This window comes from Macaca mulatta, chromosome 8 (assembly GCF_049350105.2).
Source record: "Macaca mulatta isolate MMU2019108-1 chromosome 8, T2T-MMU8v2.0, whole genome shotgun sequence".
Taxonomy (NCBI): Eukaryota; Metazoa; Chordata; class Mammalia; order Primates; family Cercopithecidae; genus Macaca; species Macaca mulatta.
This window is the reverse complement of record NC_133413.1, coordinates 102,914,369-102,928,975: the sequence shown is the minus strand read 5'-3', so window position 1 is coordinate 102,928,975 and position 14,607 is coordinate 102,914,369.

Genomic DNA, 14,607 nt, shown 5'->3' with positions numbered 1-14,607 from the left:
TCCAGGAAAAAAAAAATATTTATTTATAAAAAAGCTTTAAAAATAAATACAGACAATTGTTTATAGAAGACCTGTAAACGGTTTTTACAGGTAATATTCAGAGAAAAGCTTAATTCAAATGCTTCCACTGCATTTTGCTTTAATTTAAAAGCTTTATTATCTGTGTAGAGGACATATTGATACAAGCACACACATTCAATGTGAATTAAAGATTTGAAATCCTTTCCCCAATTACTGTCCTTGGCTCCCACAAAATTTCTTCTCCCCTCAAATCCAAGACTTCAAACTTAAAAAATAGGATGATGTGCTTTTTATTTAGGTTGAATGCCTTGAAGATTGAATGCTTCGGTCTTCTGCAACCTGTGGGCAGACAGAGCCACACTGTCTTCCTCCTGGCAATGAGGATATTTGCTTACGTTTTGGTTTGCTGAAACACCATGCTCTTCAGTTACTTACCCAAGTGGCATATTCACCTCAGTGATGGAAAAGTAACCTGACTCAAACCCAAAAATAACCTTCATAAAAAGGGGCTATTTAAAAATGTTCCATATGATATTCCTAACCAATAGTTTCATAAACCAATGAACTTTAAAACAATAAAATAGAAAAAATAAAATAAAAAACAAAATCATAGCATTTTCAAAGAAATATCTGTGATTATGAGAAATTTGTTCAATACCTCTGAAAATAAAAAGAAAACATTTTATTTATCTGCACTTGCATCCTTTAGGTAACTATTAATACGTTAGCTATACATTTAATTTGCTATATTTTATCAATGCTTAAAACTATACTTACATGCTTAAATCCACTTACTGGTGAAAAGTTCTTTGAAAAAGTCTGCCTCCACAGACTGTTTTATTTTCTATCCTAATATCTCTTTTAAAATAAAATTATATATTCATTTTATTTACATCAAGTATTCTTTGGGTTTACCAACTAATTGTTTTAATTGATGGTAAGCAAAATCTTTTATTGCAAAGAGTATTTTTAAACTTTTGTTCTCATAGATTGGGCTGAATGAGAAGTCACTAATTGTGTATCTCTGTGGATATCATATACATTCTAGAGGTAAAACCCATGTTGTCAGTGAACCATGGGGGTGCTGGCTAGACTTCAACTTTGTCATTAGGGAAACTGCTCATACACTGACTGTTCCTGAGAACTCTAGTTCTGTTAAATGTGCTTCCCTCACATTTTTTGTGCTCCTAATTTGAAACTTTTCAATCAGTTTCAATCTCCACATCCCTCTGCACTTCCAGATTCTGGCTCTGCCTTGCAGAGGAAGTGCCAGCATTCCATGAGAACAACGGTCTCTGTGGAATTTTTGGCTTGACCAGAAGCAGGAAGAGCAGGAAATGTTATTTTAAAAAGTCCCGTTTTTCACACTGCTGATGTCTGGAGAGTCGAGATAAGCTTTGAGCCTACTTCCAAATCTCTGGGTGCTCCTCCAAGCGTGCTGGAAATGGGGGTGTGAAACATAGCTTGCTGAGGTGGGATTGGACAGGGATCAAGAAGCAACAGAATTGGCAGTAGGTCTTTTCTCCGTTTAGTTTCCAGGATGCTGGAGGTGAAGCTGGAGTTTTCCCATCCTTAATGCCTTATCTAGAAGACAGCTCTGTGAATACTGGTCCAAAATGTTACTTTTCTTTTTTGTAAATATTATACTTTGAGTTGTTGAGTTTTGGTGAGCCAGAGAGCCCAAAAGTAATCTTTATTCTTGAAATATTTATACATAGAAGCATTACTGAAATAAGAATGCATGATTCCTTGGATTGGATTACATAGTTGTGACATAATTACTTTATTTTTAGTTCTTAGTGCTTAATGGAAACACGACATGGAAGTGGGTGCTGGGGCAGAAACTAAGTTGTGGAAGTGACTGAATGGTTAAGAAGCTGTTGACTCCCCCATGTCTCTGCATCCTTTTTATTCTTCAAACTATCAACTATTTTCTTAATATTACCTGTGGATTTAGAAAAGATGTAAATTTTTGCATATTTGGAAGCTGTTTGTGATGAAATACTACAGTGAGCTCTCCAAAGATCTTTTTTTAACACACGAGTATTTCCCAATCTAAAACTATATTGTAAATATCTTCAAGCTGCTAAAGATCTAGCCCATATATATATATATATATGGAAAATTATTCTTATAAGTTTAGTAAATAAAAGCATCATGTGCAATAGTTCTTTTAAATTTGAAAATTACCCATTATAACAGGTCTCATATACTTACCTATTTTAAAACCAATAATCTTCAACCAGAATAGAAAGATGTTAATATTCCAAAAGTGCAGTTCTGCAAATAATGCTGGAAATAGTCATTTATTATCTCTAAAAACGCACAGGATTTATAAACTTTTTTTTCTAGTTATCTAGGAATTCATGAGAAAAGAGAAGACTCAAGACAGGTTTTAGACATGGGACATTATTGCATGGCAACAATTGAGAACATAAATTCATCTGCCTCAGCTAATACCCAGTGCCTCCTCACAATTGAATTAAGCAAGTGGTATAATTAAGTGATTCAATGACAGCATTTACTAAGTGGATCCCTCAAAGATGCCCAGTGTAGGGCATTCAGAAGGTTTAAAATGGAGGACAATTTTTGTTTTAACATGGACCATGACTCCTTATGAAATTGAATATTGTTTTAAACTTTCTCTTCACCTTTCTATTCTTCAATCAAAAGGATAAATTTATTTAGTGTAAACTTAATATGTCCTGTATCTGAGTTTTTACTTGGTCATTTGTAATTCTCTTCTACATTTTCTCTGAATTCTTCAGTTATATTATGATAGATATATTTAATATAGACTATCTAATAGATATAGATAGATAGATAACAGCAACTAATTATGTTGTATCTTAATCAGAAAACTATAAACAACCATAAGGTCACTATTCCCATGAATTTATTACTATGGCTGGAGAAGATAATCTCTTAAAGCAGAGGCTTAAACTTTATCTATGTATGTCCTCATAATGAAGTCCTTCTGGAATAGTCCATATTAAAGTCACCTTGCCCCTTACTTTAAAAAGAAAAATTTTAGCATTCAAGGAAAACTAAAAACTTGGCATATATATTTGACCACAAAATCCTGACTTTCAGAAGCAGGGAAATATTAAAGAGGCAAATGGTTGAGAAGGTTTCATTTCCTACAAATGGAATCATATTAGTACAATCAGCCTGGGTTTATTCAATGGCTCAAATAATATTTTTCTCCCTTAAAGAATATTAAATTTACTAATACTCTTTACAAATACTATTTAATAAGGTTTAATAATAAACATGTGATCATGTATAATGTACAAGCCAAAGAATAATAAGACATAGTCATTTTCAAGAGTTGATTTTTTATGGGGCAAAATAAGCACACAAGAGGTCCTACTTCTGCATGTGGACATTGGGATAGTGTATTGGGAATGAAATCTCTCCAGTCAACTCTAACTAAATAGCTAATGGAAACACCTTGTAATTTGAGACAGAATATAAATACACAAATGCATAAATAACATGACCTTCTAATTTTCAGGGATTTTTATAATCCTCAACATGCTTTCACAAGCATATGCCACAAATGTATGAAGTGGGAAGAGTGGAGTTTATAGGAAATGGAGAATCAAAAAAGTAATTAACAGAGCTGGGTCTGGAGACAAGTTTTCCAACTCCCATTATTTTCCTATTTCCATTTCAACATGGACTTTTCCATTGGAGAATGATTAGGGTAAAAAGTGATTCTAAATTTTTCAAGGGCAACAGAAATAGTATTATCATAAAAATTGTTGAAATTAAAAAAAAAGAAAGAACAGATAATCCCTGGTGTTACAGCAACACCATGCTATGAAACACACACAACTGTGCGCCCCTGAGGAGTTAAAAATGAGTTATTACATTTATTTGCTTACCTTGGCATCAGTGGCATCATGGCTTAAAGTCAGTGACATGTGGCAGAAAGAAATCAATAACTAGAAATAGATATGCCATGGCTCTAGTTTGAAAGGGTAATCATTTAATTTTTCTTTAGTATTTCATGGATGTTGTCACCTTAAATTAAAAAATAAGAGATCAAACTGGATCTGAAAGTTTAATATTTATTTGAAAATTATTAAAGTAGCTAGCAGTCTTCAGTGTCTCTTGCTTTGAGTCTATTGTGTCCAATTGTGAGTATCATGTACATTCCACAACAACTAATTTGTGTTATTTAGGTGTAATTGTTGGATTTATTTGCTTGGCCTTGATTAGATTAGATCTGGCCTTGTCGGTTGGGTCATTCTGTTTAACTTCTTATACTTATATTTTATAATATTATAATAAAAGATGAACACTTCCTATCAGTGCCTGTTCACAATCATTTATCCTTAATGTGTCTGAAAGAAACAGAGAGAAATGAAAGAAGACACTTTCTCATTCATGATTCTTTTAAAAACTGTTCCCTTGTCTTCACCCCTCCCATCCTGATATCGCATGCATGGCTTGTTCTCAGCCTGCTCTGAGACAAGCTAGGGCAGGCCCTGTAATATGATTCAAATTGCAATCTCATGTCTTGCATCCCCCAAACACCTCATCTCCCATGCAACCTGGAACCTTCATCCCAGTCCCCAATTAGACTAATATCTCTGCCCAGCTCCGATTGGGGGTGATGAATCGGCTGGGAGGATGGGGGGAGACAAGGCGATCTTCTCAGCTCCTCTGCATTCCCATAGGCACGCAGCATTTGACAGATTGGGCAGAACTGCCACGAAAGAGTCTGACACAGATGGTGTAATTAGAAAATGCGAAGTGCGAGTGTGAAATTTATCTTTGATCAGCACCTCCTTGCCAGATTGTCATCTATGTTAATATGATGATGGCTTCTTGGAGATGGATAGAAGGAAACAGCAGCCTTGAAGAGGAAACAGAGACTGTTCACTCCATAGAGAAGATATTCTATTTACTTCTGAAATCCAATCAATTTCAACAGGCCAAAATGAAATTGTACTTATTTAATTTATATGAAAAACAAGCCTAACCTGATTCACACACTTTATTAAGCCTATAATCAATATGGTAAAATCTGAGCTTTAGTTGGAAGGGGAGACATGTTAATTTTTTATGGAGTAATAAATAAAAAAATACAATCTATAACTGTAGGAGCTGTTGAAGACAATGTGCATCTCTCTTTATCAAGGCTCTATGAAAAATGCATACACGAAAATCACTATACTCCATAGCATTAAAACTCTAGACACTGCCAGCAAAGTTTTATTCTTTACTTTTCCTCCATTCTTTTTTCTTCAAAATAATACCTAGGATTTTTACTCAGTTCAAAGTACACCAGCCTTATTTTCCTTGATGTTTTAAATTTTGTGCTTTTTCCCTATATTTAGCAACTTTGAAATTTTTTAAAAAATTAATAAAACATGTTTTTAGTCAGGATTTGATAAAGTTGCTTCCTTTTTATATTATCTTCCTGAAAAATCTGGACATTTACCATCACAAGGACCAACTATAGCCATAAACCATTTCTTCTTAAGTTTTGTATATCCAATAACAGTCATCTTTTCTTTGGATGGCTCAAAAGGTTCAGATTTGCAAACAACTATGATAGACTACATTTTGCTATAATCTGCTCAAATGTTCACATTGATGGTGCTAATTTTCAGGAAGGAAAATTAGCATAATTAATGACCAGCCAAATTTGGGGGTAATACAGTATGTAATTAACATTAGAGAGTTCTGTTGTACCACCTGCCCCCACATTTCATTGTTGCAGGGATCGAACTGTACAGGAGGAAATTTTCCCCTTTGCTGCACTGAGCAGAAAGCAGCTTTCTTCATCAGAATAAGCCATTAGCTGTAATGGCATGTAGGTGTAATGGAATGTGCTCGAAACATCTGTGCTGAGAGCAGGGGAGAAATTGCTGCATGCAGTCGTAGGCCTTTGGGGAGCTTGATTAAGGGTTGCTTCAGAGAACTTGAGATCTGGCTTGGGATGCAAAAAAAAAAAAAGGAGAAAGAGAGAAGAAAGGAAAATAATGCTAATAGATTTACGGATGTACTGCAGGGAGAACAAAGGATTTTTAATTTTTTTCTTCCTTTATTGCTCTTATATTGCATCTGTTCTCTGTTGGGCTTTCACTTATTGAAGTGATCTGGAAAAAATGTAGCTCTAAATACAGTTTAGTGAGAAAGATCATAGCTGTAGAAATAAAATAGGTTGATTCTCCCCACCCCCCATTTTGGTTAGCTAATGGAAAATTCCTCACAACCTGTGAAGAAAAATGCTAAGTATTATTTATCTTAAGTGTGATCTTAAAATTAGTCTCAGAAAATAAGATGAATATACAGATTTGGGGCTGTAAATACTTTCTTGTTTTTAAATTTTTTATTTATTTATTAATTTTATCAGTTTCCACAGAGCAGTTCTTGCAATGTATCAGGTAACTGGGTTATTCATTTTCAACTACTTAATTCAGTATTTCCAGCAGTACTTTAAACTCATTTTGAACTCACTTTTTAGGCAAAATTTGCATAAATATATGTGTTATAGGTAACACGATTTTAACTTATGAGGACAACAGAAATTATTTTCTACTCATTTATTTTCTCAGCAAATACCTACTGAATGCTTGCTAAGTAAAAAATACTTTTTCCCTGCTGGGTGTTTGGTCACCATTGCTAGGAATGTAATACATTACATTTGGCAACAAGCATGGCTGATTATTATCACCTTAGCCATCTCCTTATTCCATGCTGACTGCTGAAGTTAAATCGATCATGCAGTGATATACATTGATTGCTAAAACAACTCAATTGAATACATCGATTATGATGCGCTTTGGCTATTTCAGAAGTGTTAAAGAAACAAAATACTTGCTTTACTATAGCCTTCACAGTAAAGATAAGCTACAAGAGAGTTATATTTAGAAAATGGGCTAGGGAAGGGTTAAACATTTGTGAAACTAATGCTACCGAAAGGGAATTAGCATTCTACATGGGACAGATGTGAATGTATTGCTTAGAAAATTAGAAACAAACCTGAAAATATTGGGTGATTTTATGATTAGGTAAATCTTACACTTTCTAATTATAAATGACAATGAAGCACTCTATTCGCTGGAATCTATCTTCCTTATAAACTAAGAAGCTTGCTGAGCTGGTGCCAAAAACTCCTTGCACTGAAGTTTAAAATATGTAGGAAGGCAAGAATGTAATAAAAATTCAAAAGCTAATAATATTATGGTGGCTGGCATTGTTTACAATGTAGAGCACCTGCTATTTGAAAAAAAAAAAAAGAAAGAAGAAAAAGTGAAATCATCAAACTGTTCCTAAATGGAAAATCTGGGCTCTCTGCCAGTTACACAATGTGTTTCAGGTGCACTGTAAATAGGAACAATAAAAGGTACAGACGAAAGAATATGAAATGTTAAATCTCAAATAAGCGAGAATATTAATATGATGTTTCTTGAAAGAAAATCTTGGGACTCTTCCAGTGTTCTCCTTTGCAAGGAGGGGGTTTAAAATTTTTACATAGCATATGTAAAGTTCTAAAACTTTTAATTGCCTTTATCTTGAAAAGAATACATATGAATGCAGGACCATTTGCTTCAGCTGCATTGCCCTTAGTTGTTTCAGACGGAAAGGTCCATGTAGACTTGCAAACGTGAATTACATTGCTTCCAGTGTCTCTATTACATACCTGGGTGTGTGAGTATGTGTGTGCGTATTTGTGTGTGTGTATGTGAACTGCAGTTTGCAGAATTAAGTCCTGAGAGAAAAAAAAAAGAAGGAAAAAGTAACTTACGTTGCTTATTGTTGAATATTAACTTTCTACATTAAAATTACCACCGTGAGCAACTATAAAAATATCAAACAGAAAGGGTGATGGGATGTCATATTTCTATCTTCTCACTATGAAGCACTTAATAATGGATGCTTCCAGAATTAGACACCTATTTTTACCAGCTAACAACTCATACGTGCCAAATTTCCCTTTCTAGTTCAAATGTTTTCCTTTTTCAATGAGGCATTTTAAAATCAAGTCATCTTTAAAAATGCCTATTACATGTTAAAATGCCAATCTTTCACAAATCAAACTGAGATATAATCTTAATGTCTATCTTTTAAAAATAATTTCTAGAGTGACACAATTGTTTTCCAATGATAAATGGAAACTAACCTTCAAGAACTCAGCATCTTTCAAATATACAGTATTTTTAGAAACTGAAAATAAAATTATTTTAGTCATGTTTTTCAGACACTGAAAATTAAGAACTAAACAGTTGCAAAATATTTGGGGTAAGTTGTGTTTGAGTCAGGAAATAAATGGAACTCCTAGATCCTCCTAAATGTCCTTATCACAATTGTAATGATTAATACAAAAAGGTGGGCTCTGCAATGAGACAAAATAGAAGAACAATTCTTGCCTTTGTATCCATACTGTATGTGGGATAATGTTTGTTGCTCTACCATTTACTGAGTCAGCCTCAGAAAGTTAATCTCCCTTAGCTCAGTTTCTTCATCTTTAAAAGTGGCTTAAAATAGCACCTAATATGTATAATTTTTAGGAGGATTAAATGAGATAATACAGCTAAAGCACTTAGTCTAATGACTGACACGTAATAAGATTTAGCTAGGTTAGTTAGGCATTGTCATTCTGATTATTTCTAAAATATTTGTACTTTCTGTATCACAGCTGTCAAGAGGTGAGATAAGGCAATTGCAATAGGCAATGTTTCAAAGGACTCCAGATTTCTCCAAAGAACCGAGATTTCTCAGGTATGTTTCCTCACATGTCCTTTCATCTGGCATCATCTGTGGTAGAAATTCCACAGGTCACTCTGACACTGGTTTCCTTTTGACTTTACTATCACACACTCACATTCAGGACTCCGTGTAAAGCAATGGGTTATTATGAAAAAATAGGGCCCAACTCTTTCAAGAGTTCCTTGAAGAATATGAATTAGAATTAAGAAGGTGGAGGAACTAGCAAAATAGGAAATGGATAATATCGGCAAAAGAAATTCGTAAGTGCACAGTATAATATGGCAGAAGATTGGAAAGCAGAGAGATCAGATTAGAAAGATTAGAAAGAAGATTAGAAAGTGAGCTTTGCCTTGGACAGACTTGTGTTTTGTTCCTGGTTCTGTCATCTATTACTATCTATGCATCTCTGGCAAGTAAATCTTCTTCAGCCTCAGTGTCTCATCTGTAAAATAGGGATATTAATCCCTACATCATGGTGAGAACTAAATACCAAAATGGTTAGTAAAGTGTCTGACAAATAAAATATGTACGTAAATATTTGCTGCTTATACCCTAAATTGTCTTTGACCTCACTTCCCTTTTTAGATTTATTTTTAGAAATCTACATATGTATACTCTCTATAAAAATATGTAAGGTACTTATCATAAAGGAACTTCAACTCTTTTAATAAAGTAAAACTAACTTTATGAGTCAAGTTTCAAATATCAGGCCTTCCTCCTGTCTAATTAATATTCTCCAATTCTATAATCTACAAAAATTTTATATCTCCATATTACATGATATAAACATGTTAATATAATGTTGCTAGTTTAGTTCTTACAATGATGGAATTAGAAAAATAAAAAAGATTTTGAAAACAGCAGGGTTTTATGAAATATCAGGTACTACCATGGCATTGAACTACTCACTGTAGACTCCTAAACGAGCACATACTTTGGATGAAGTTTTTCTATTTTGTCAAATCATTTAAACAAGTAGTGGCTTTAGGTACCACCAAAAGGTGGGTACCTTGGATTTGCCCACAGTCATTGAATGCCTGCCTAGATTACTGAGATTATGTTCTTTTTAAACTACCATTCCCTTCTCCAAATAACTTTCCACATCATCTCTCCTTAGAGGACAATGATATTGTCATTGTTCTTCCTCTTAAATTAAATTGTCTGCTCTCTTAAATTCTGCAAATCACCTCATAAATCATGATTACAAAATATTGAACAGTCAAGTATTTCCCTAGTAATATGATGTACCTTTTGACTACATTCTTATGCAGGTATTAGCCATCCACATTAATGCAGCTTACTGATATTATCTTGAAGATATATCTATATTATTGCTTTTAAAGTACAAGGCATGAGTACAAAATAAGCAACGATAACATGCCACACCTTGAATGGATATGATCTCATATTGATTATAATGATGGTGATTACTTTGATGAAGGTACTGAACATGTGCAAAATAGAAACAAACAATCAAGATGAGTGAGTGATGAATTCTGCCTCTGGTCAGAAGAAAACAACACTCCCAACTCTGCAACCTGATCACATCCCTAATTAGTCCTGTTTGTGGAGCCGCCTTACTAACGACATTAGAATAAAGACAATGAAGGTGATGTACAACCATTAACAGCTTTTAACTAAAGATTTTGGTCACAGTAAGGACCAATAGCTGTTTTTTTTTGGACCTCTGAGCCTGTCTCTGCTGGAAGATATTGATACACTTTAGCATGTAGGAAACAATAAACATTTACATTTATTTTAAAAATGCTTTTCATTCACAATTAAAATTTTTTCAATGTTTTCTTAATTATTTGTGACATTTCTAAGGTTTTTGTGAATAGAAGCATTTGAAAAAATTACAGGTAGTTTTAATTCCTTTCCAGATGCTTGAAGTAATGACACAATCTACAGTTTTTAACAACATAATGTATTATATTAAAATCTTTGGGATTTAAACCACACGGTCACAGAAATCTCAAACCTCCTTAAGCAAATAAGAAAATTTATTGGATCACTAGCTGAAAACTGCAGAGATATTATAGCCTTCAGGTATGACTTGATCCAGGAGCTCACATAGTTACCAAGGTGCAGGCTCTCTCCATCTCACCACTGTACTCCCCTTCATGTTGCTGTTTGCCTTGAATTTCACCCAGGGGCTCACTAGCAGCTCCTGATTTAACTACCCTAGTATTCAAATTTAATGGAAAAGCAAAAAGAATCTTCCTATTTCTCCTTTAGAAATCCGTGGTTTAGTCGTGATTTTCTTGGCTTGGATCCCATGCCCATCTTTAACTATTACCATGGCATGGGGAATGTGATGCCTCAATTGGCCAAGACCACTTCAGTGCCTCTTGATCTTCTAGACTGAGGTATGGAAGAAGATGTATCCTAACATGCAGTCTAAGAGTAGGTTTGTTTCCCAAAGGAAAGTCAGGATATGATTGCCAAAGGAAGAGAAAAAAAATGCTGGATGGCAATCCTATGAAACAGCAGACATCTCACTGACTACTGTATCCTCAGACTGGAGTAAGGCATGGCACACAACAGATTCCTGATACTTGTGTGTTATCACTGCAAATAGTCAGTGCATCACAGTGAGTATGTGAATCAGACAGAACTGAGCATTAGTTTTGTTCACCCAAATAACAAATATGGAATACCTAGATTTGAATGAGGCAGCTGTATAATTTTTATAGTAATTTATTACATGGGCTACGATAATGGAACAAGCAAGGAAGAGTCATATGAATGGCAGTTCCACATAGAACTTATGGTATGAGGAATTGCCTTATGTGTAAACTTCAGTGGATCTCCGTCATAGACGGCATGGGGTTTTGCCAAATAACACCAATGGTAAAATGCTAGGAATACAAAAAGAGCATGCATAACATAGTGTAGTTAACAAGAAGGCTACCAAAAAAAAGTGTGTAATTCTTCTTTATTCATTCATTGCTTCTCTAAAATCTCTCCTATGCCTATCATGTATAGCTTGATCACGTCGTCTGGAATATGGGTGGCCTTGAATGCCTTGCTAAGGACCTTGACCTTGCTCAGTAGGCAAAGGGACTTGAAAGGTTTTAAAGAGAGTCAGAATGTAAATCTGGTTCTGAATTACTGTTGACAAATGGCAAAATAAACTATGGAAAAGAAAGAGATAGGGGAAGTAGATAAAGAAGAAAGCAAAATAAAAGGGTTGGTAGGAGGGAAAAAGTAAACTAGAAATGATATTGAGTGGCCAGTGTGTTTCCCCATTTATCTTCTTCCTTTCCTGCTTTTTTCTGCCTTTATTACCAATGTAGTAGGCACTCATTAAAAAAAACAACTTTACAGAATTATATATAATAAATGTTAAAACCTATCTTCCGATAGCACTCCACAAAGTTAATTACTGATAATATTATGGGATTTTTTCAGATTATGTACTCAAGATGCTTCCTCCCTTTCTCATTTTCTCCCTTCCTCCCTCCTCTCTCTCCCTCTTTCTTTCTCTCTCCCTCCCCCGCTCCAGAAATGGTATCATCCTCTATGTGTTATTTTGTAACTAGCCTTTTTCTTTCAATGATACATCCTGAACAATCTTCCAAGTCAGTACATCCGTATGTATACATATATATGTGTGTATGCATGTGTGTGTATGTATTTTTAAGGCTGTATGGAATGTAATAGCTCGATTTTACTCTAATATAGCTAAACATCTTTTAGTGATGGATATTTAAATGGTCTCAATTTTTTTTTACTTAACAAAATGAATAAACCTGCTGTACATCTGTCCTTACCTAATCACGTGAGGATTTCTGTAGTATAGATTCCAAGAAATGAAATGTTGGATTGAAAGAGGTACAGATTGGAAAAATACTGCCAAAATGCTTTGAAAATTTTGTACCAATTTATAGTCCCAGCAATGGTGTTTCAGAGTGCCTGTTTCCATAGTCTTGAAAGCCTTGTCCTAGTCTTTTAAAATTTTGCCAGTATTATGGGAGAAAAATGAAATTAAAATTTAACATTCCCCTGATCATCTTTCCTTATCTAATCCTCACTATAATCACGCAAGGTGTATATTATCATCATCCCAATTTACAGATTTGGAGACAAGATTCAAAGATGTTTTTGCTTTGGTTCACGCCAAAATGTCATGGTTTGGTGGCTGTTGGTGTTCAAAGGCTAAGGTAGCCAATGTCCAATTGGGGTAGGTCAGAGGAAGAGTCAGGTTTCAATCAAGAAATATTTTTTGTCAGCTTTCCACCTAACTGTACGGTCGGCTGTGGGCAGTACAATTGAAGTGAAAAAAGCGCTATTCTAGATTTTATATTTGGGTCTTCTGTACAACTACCAATAACTTGTGAGGCAAACTTAGACAATTATCCTGAGAGCCTAGGTGGGAAGAAGCCAGCTGTTGAGTTTTACCTGCCTCACAGGAGGCCCCTGAATATTAATGAGGCAATCACTAGTATTTCCATATTTTTAGCAATTTGCAAAGTAATACCAATTAAAACAAACGTGTCAAGTGAACAGGTTAGATTAAAACACTACTAAAGGACTTAGGTTCTCCTAAGGTAATTGACACATACCTTGTGTAATTCCTGGGGTCTAGATTAAAAGAACAAGTGGTTTTCTCAAGCATTCCACCTGCCCTTGTTCCCAGATGTCATCCTCAGGTCCCAGAGTGTATTAGGTATTCCTTAATTGCCAATTAAAACACATGCCACCTTTAGAAAGGTGTAATAATGAGCCTTTTAAAACAATCTATTGCAGAGATTCTTTTTTTTACTTCAGCTGGTAGTTACTGAAAATCATTTCTGTATTTCTGGAGAATATGCTCAACGAGTTAATTCCTCCTGCTTGGGTAGCATACAATAGCCATTTCCTAACTGTGACCATAACCTAAACACTAAATGGCTATTTAAGCATACCAAATACCTAACACAATATCTATCACATACTAGACAATCAATATATATCGGTTCATTTTCCGTTTGCTTTGCTTTGTCTTTTTCTAGAAAGTGAGCATGACAATTAAACAGATCTTTGAAATTTAATTACAAATGTTCTCACCTTTAAGGCAGTCTGACAGAGTAGTAGTCCAAACTTTTAGCTACCAATACCAACATCATCATAACAGACCCCAAAAACCAGCAACCCTCCACTTTATTTTCTTTTATTTTTCTGGCAAATATAATTATGGTATTTTCTAGTAATAAAATAACACATGTTCATTTGACTAAATGAAGAAAATCTAGACAAACAATAGAGTGCAATAAAACCTTCACTAACACCACTGTGCAAAGGGAGAGTGCCAAGAACATTACAGACGCGATCACAGTTTTTATTTTCTAAACAGGAAACAAATCACCACGATTTTCTCCTTAGTATTAATATTTTCCATGTATATAAAATTTTATTATTACCGCTTTTATATATATAATTATGTAATATTACTATAATATTACTATTGTATATTATCTAATTTAAGCATATTTTTACTAATTCCCTGTTGATATACACTTATTCATATATATGTATATATAGTTTTAAAAATATTAAAAGTTGAGCTTTGATGAACATTTTGTGCTTCTGCTTTGGTTCACCTGACCAGTGATCTCTAGGTGAATTCCTAGAAATGAAACTGGATATGTTTTAAATTTTGATGCATTATGCCAAATTGCCCTCAAGAGAGGTTGTACCAATTTGTACATCCAACAAAAGATTATGACCACGGATATTTGCTCATACACAGTCTATTGCTACAGTTTTTTCACCTTTGCCAATTTGATTAGTCAAAAATATCTTGGTTTTTTGTGTAGTATTTATTTGATTAATTTTATATGTCTGTCTATTTGAGTCTTCATATTTTTCTAT